At 22.6% G+C, this 6,542-nt stretch overlaps 1 non-coding gene across 1 annotated transcript; it reads left to right on the top strand.

Moving 5' to 3' along the window:
* The first annotated feature begins 570 nt into the window (after nt 1-570).
* On the top strand, nt 571-643 carry TRNAK-CUU (transfer RNA lysine (anticodon CUU)). Its single transcript has one exon. It is a non-coding gene; the product is annotated as a tRNA-Lys (tRNA).
* Nucleotides 644-6,542: the final 5,899 nt, after the last annotated feature.

Here is a 6,542-nt window from a genome sequence, read left to right as displayed (position 1 = left end):
TGTCCGAATTTGGGACAGTCGCCTCACATCACGAGACATCTCTTCGCGTGTTCTGCAAAGCCGACAGACAGTAGAGGCAGCTCGCTTCCTCGAACTGGATGTTGATGCCTAAATATCTAATTTCAATGCCTAAATGTCTAATTTCAATAATTAGTTTGTTTTGTCTTTTTTCTCCCTATTTGTTCTCTTTTCACACATAAATTCCCAGAGGCGCCCACAACAGCTTCACATGCCTTGTAGCAAAAAACTGATTCTGTCTGAAATTTCAGGACGATAGCTCAATTTCTGAAGTCTGCATTGTTATTGTCTAAAAACAGATAGACAGATGCACATTGATCTTCTTATTTGTACTTGTTGTGAATATATCAGGCATGTTAGAAAATATTTTGCAATATTCAAATTTTTATAAAAAAAAAATTTAAGACATTTTAAAATGCAACTTAAGGGATGAAACAATTCATTATATATGTAAACAAATAAGGGATGATCTTCATCTTGCTTACTTATATTGCTGTGTATTACATGATCAATGCAAAGATCTCTACTGTAACCAATCTTCTCATAGCACATGCCCGGCTAGCTCAGTCGGTAGAGCATGAGACTCTTAATCTCAGGGTCGTGGGTTCGAGCCCCACGTTGGGCGCAATTAATTTTTATTATTTTATTTTGATTTCAAATTAATTATAATAGCATATATTTATTTTTTCCCAGAAAAAAAACCCATGATTTTTATAAAAATAAGTGGGAGTAAGATAATTTGCTGATAGACAAATTAGTGATACACAACGTCTACTCGTCTACTCATCACTAGCCGCAACTTTTTAAATTTAAATTTTTATTTATTTATTATATTTATAAATACTTCAGACATAACAAGACTTTAACAAATTAAAAATTCATTTACAAACAGTTATCATATTTTTTCTTCGTCTCTGTGTATTTTGTATTTTTTGTGGTTTCAGGGAATTTAATTAATTATGATAAATATTTACAAAAAACAAAAAGAAAAAAACTTTTAAATTTCATTATTGGCCGGTGTTTGGCTATACGGCAGCTAGCGATTCAAGTTGTAGGCCCTTGTGATATCTGATTATTGTAATCACCCAACTTGGGGTCAAGTTTTTTTTTCTATTTCTGCTCTGGACGGTTCAAAATGACACAATAACATGAAAATGGAAAAACTTCGGCGTGGATTTTGTAGCTGTAAAGTTAATTAGTTATCAGGTCTTACCATGGACAAATATTGATTTATATGCATTAACTTATAAGGAAACCTGAATGAAGAAAATAAATTTCTGTAGAAAAAAAAAACCAAATCGAAACGTAACAATACTGCATTAGCTATGGCATTATTTATTCAAATTGGAAAAAGAGAGCGAATCATGGGGTGGAAATTAATACCATTTCTTTTCTTATCACAATTCTGGGAGTGTTGGCACATCATCAACGACAGCACATGGTGTTAATGCAGTTTTCTCTGTTTTCTGAAAATATCAACAACAACAGCAACACCAGTCTACAGCAGCAGTCAAATATGTTCCATAAATCACATGGCTTTTAGATCTTATTGACCAGGTCGTTGGGTTCAACCACAAGGCTAGCACCGAGGCACAGTGGGTACCAAAGGCAATGCAATTTTTTATAAAGTAAATAATAAAATAAATAAACATAACTACACTAGCAAAAACGCTTCATAACATTAGCGATTTATTGTCATAGATACAATGAAACAATTACATATAAAAAATTAAATAACTTTTTTGTATTTTTTATTGTATTTATACAATAAAACCATTTCATAAATACAATGAAACATTTTTGTAATTACAATGAAACAATATCATAAATAAAATGAAACAAGTTCATAAATAAAATAAAACAAGTTCATAAATACAATGAAACCATTTCATAAATTGTAACGACGACATATGATGCACTCGTTTTTTGTTACTGGTTAACGCCTACAAAGAAAATTTCATAAAAATTGAGACAATGAAAACATTTCATTAACATGATGGAAATTTTACATTAAAACAATGAAAATGTTCGCGAATAATATGAAATGTTTCATTATTAAATCAAAACATTATTACTTCAATGAAAATGTTCATTGTATTTATGAAATTATTTTATATGCTCTAATGACATACCTCGTAAATATTATGAAGCTTTTTTTTTTAACAGTGCAAAAACAGCAAAACATGGTACCGTTGCCAGTTAAAACCCCGCACGTCATTCGGATAGGCTACCAAACAAATAGAAGGAAAGCTTAAGTAAGGAGAAATATGTGGATACGAGATAAGAGAGGAAAGTGGAAATATGTGTTGCCTGAATTTCCACCACTTGTACGTCTATCCTCACTATGTGGTCCTTAGTCCTATAGAAAATGTTCTCAAAATTTTATTTCTATAAAAATTATGTCAAAATTTAATTTCTATGAAAATTTTTTTCAAAATTTTATTTCCATGAAAATTTTTGTCACAATTTTATTTCCATGAAAATTTTTGTTTATAGAAAATTTTGTCAATTTTTTTTTCTATTTTTCTATATATATTTTTTTTAATTCTCAAAATTTTATTTCTACAGAAAATTTTCCCAAAATTTTATTTCTACAGAAAATTTTCTCAAAATTTTATTTCTATAGAAAATTTTGTTAAAATTTTATTTTTATAAAAAGTTTTCTCAAAATTTTATTTCTATAGAAAATGTTCTCAAAATTTTATTTCCACAGAAAACTTTGTCAAAATTTCATTTCTAAGAAAAATTTTGTCAAAATTTTATTTCTATGAAAAATTTTGTCAAAATTTTATTTCTATAGAAAATTATATTTTTATAGAAAATTTTATTTCTGTAGAAAATTTTATTTCTATAGAAAATTTCTTCAAAAAATTTTTTTTCTATAGAAAATTTTGTCAAAATTTTATTTATATAAACAAAAATGCTTAAAATTTTATTTCTATAAAAAATTTTCTCAAGATTTTAATTCTGTAGAAAATTTCTCAACATTTGATTTCTACAGACAATTTTCTCAAAATTTTATTTGTATGGAAAATTTTGAGAAAATTTTATTTCTATAGAAAATTTTTTCAAAATTTATTTCTATAATAAATTTTTTCAAAATTTTATTTCTATATAATAAATTCTCTCAAAATTTTATTTCTACAGAAAATTTTGTCAAAATTTTATTTCTGTAGAAAATTTTGTTAAAATTTTATTTCTATAAAAAGTTTTCTCAAAATTTTATTTCTATAAAAAATTTTCTTAAAATTTTATTTCCACAGAAAACTTTGTCAAAATTTCATTTCTAAGAAAAAATTTAGTCAAAATTTTATTTCTATAAAAAGTTTTCTCAAAATTTTATTTCTATAGAAAATTTTCTCAAAATTTTATTTGTATAGAAAATTTTCTCAAAATTGTAATTCTGTAGAAAGTTTTGTCAAAGTTTTATTTCTGTAGAAAATTTTGCCGAAGTTTTATTTCCAGAAAAAAATGTTTTCAAAATTTTATTTCTATAAAAAAGGCTCTCAACATTTGATTTCTATAGAAAATTTTGTAAAAATTTTATTATGTAGACAATTTTTTTCAAAATTTTATTTCTTTGGAAAATTTTGTCAAAATTTTATTTTTATAGAAAATTTTGTCAAAATTTTATTTCTATAGAAAATTTTCTTAAAATTTTATTATGTAGAAAATTTTCTCAAAATTGTATTTCTATGGAATGATTTCTCAAAATTTCATTTGTATAGAAAATTTTCTCAACATTTTATTTCTGTAGGAAATTTTGTCAAAGTTGTATTTCTATAAAAAAATTTCTCAACATTTTATTTCTATAGAAAATTTTCTCAAAATTTTATTTCTGTAAAAATTTTTGTTACAATTTTATTTCTATAGAAAATCTTGTCAAAGTTGTAGTTCTATAAAAAATTTTCTCAAGATTTTAATTCTATAGAAAATTTTCTCAAAATTTTATTTCTACAGACAATTTTCTCAAAATTTTATTTCTATAGAAAATTTTTTCAAAAGTTTATTTCTATAATAAATTTTTTGAAAATTTTGTTTCTATATAATAAATTCTCTCAAAATTTTAGTTCTGTAGAAAATTTAGTCAAAATTTTATTTCTATAAAAATTTTTCTCAACTTTTAATTTCTATTAAAAAAATTCTCAAAATTTTATTTCTACAGAAAATTTTGTCAAAATTTTATTTCTGTAGAAAATTTTGTTAAAATTTTATTTCTATAAAAAGTTTTCTCAAAATTTTATTTCTATAAAAAATTTTCTTAAAATTTTATTTCCACAGAAAACTTTGTCAAAATTTTATTTCTATCAAAAATTTTGTCAAGATTTTATTTCTATAGAAAATTTTGTCAAATTTTATTTCTATAGAAAATTTTTTCAAAATTTTATTTCTACAGTAAATTTTGTCAAAGTTTTATTTCTATAATAAATTTTCTGCAAATTTTTTTTTATAGAAAATTTTCTCAAAATTTTATTTGTATAGAACATTTTTTCAACATTTTATTTGTATAGAAAATTTTCTCAAAATTGTATTTCTGTAGAAAGTTTTGTCAGAATTTTATTTCTGTAGAAAATTTTGCCGAAAATTTACTTCCAAAAAAAAATGTTCTCAAAATTTTATTTGTATAAAAAATTTTCTCAAAATTTTTTGTCTATAGAAAATTTTTTCAAGCTTTTATTTCCGTAGAAAATTTTGTTACAATTTTATTTCTATAGAAAATTTTGTCAAAGTTTTATTTCCATAAAAAATGTTCTCCAAATTTTATTTCTATAAAAATTGTCTCAACATTTGATTTCTATAAAAAAATTTTGTCAAAATTGTATTTCTATAGAAAATTTTGTCAACATTTTATTTCTATAGAAAATTTTGTAAAAATTTTATTATGTTGACAATTTTTTCAAGCTTTTATTTCCGTAGAAAATTTTGTTACAATTTTATTTCTATAGAAAATTTTGTCAAAGTTTTATTTCCATAAAAAATGTTCTCAAAATTTTATTTCTATAAAAATTCTCTCAACATTTGATTTCTATAAAAAAATTTTGCCAAAATTGTATTTCTATAGAAAATTTTGTCAAAATTTTATTTCTATAGAAAATTTTGTAAAAAATTTATTATGTTGACAATTTTTTCAAATTTTATTTCTATAGAAAATTCGGTCAAAATTTTATTTCTATAGAAAATTTTCTTAAAATTTTATTATGTAGAAAATGTTCTCAAAATTTTATTTTTATGGAAAGATTTCTCAAAATTTCATTTGTATAGACAATTTTCTCAACATTTTATTTTTGTAGGAAATTTTGTCAAAGTTGTATTTCTATAAAAAATTTTCTCAACATTTTATTTCTATAGAAAATCTTCTCAAAATTTTATTTCTGTAAAAAATTTTTGTTACAATTTTATTTCTATAGAAAATTTTGTCAAAGTTGTATTTCGATAAAAAAAAATGTGCTCAAAATTTTATTTCTACAAAAAATTTTCTCAAAATTTTATTTCTATAGAAAATTTTCTCAAAATTTTATTTCTACAGAAACTTTTTTCAAAATTTTATTTGTATAGAAAATTTTCTCAAAATTTTATTTCTATAGAAAATTTTGCCAAACTTTCATTTCTATAGAAAATTTTTTCAAAATTTTATTTCTATAATAAATTTTCCGAAAATTTTATTTCTATAGAAAATATTCTCAAAATTTTATTTGTATATTACTTCGATAGAAAATTTTGTCAAAATAGAATAGAAATTTTGTCTATGGAAAATTTTGTTATAATTTTATTTTTATATAGTGAATTTTGTCAAAGTTATATTTCTATAAAAAAATGTTCTCAAAAATTTATTTGTGTACAAAATTTTCTCAAAGTTTTATTGCTATAAAAAAATGTTCTCAAAATTATATTTCTATAAAAAATATTCTCAAAATTTTATTTCCATAAATTTTTTTTTTCAAAATTTTACTTTTATAGAAAATTTTTTCAAAATTTTATTCCTATAGAAAATGTTCTCAAAATTTAATTTCTAAGAAGATTTTCTCAAAATTTTATTTCTTTTTTAAATATTTTTTATTTTTTTTTCCAAAAAAAATGTTCTCAAAATTTTATTTCTATATAAAATTTTCTCAAAATTTTATTTCTATAGAAAATGTTCTCAAAATTTTATTTCTGTGTAAAATTTTGTTACAATTTTATTTCTATAAAAAATTTTATCAATATTATATTTCTATAAAAATATTTCTAAAAATTGTATTTCTATTGAAACTTGTGTGAGGTAGCTCTTAGTTGGAGAGGAATAATTTGCAAAATCTACCAAACCATCAAGGATTCTACCAATCTACTAAACAGTAAAAAATCTACCATTTTTGGTAGATTTCTACCAACTATAGCAAACTGCTGTGATCTGTAGTTCGAACGCGGGCACAGTTACGTCCTTTTCTCTCAGTCTCGTTCGCCTGTGTGCCGAACGCGGCCAAATTCTCTCGCTAGTTGCCGATAAAGTTTAATCTCATCTATCTTGTGTTATTGTCTCGATAGTG

This window comes from Haematobia irritans, chromosome 2 (genome assembly GCF_050003625.1).
Source record: "Haematobia irritans isolate KBUSLIRL chromosome 2, ASM5000362v1, whole genome shotgun sequence".
Classification (NCBI taxonomy): domain Eukaryota; kingdom Metazoa; phylum Arthropoda; class Insecta; order Diptera; family Muscidae; genus Haematobia; species Haematobia irritans.
This window is presented reverse-complemented; position numbering and strand designations above follow the sequence as displayed.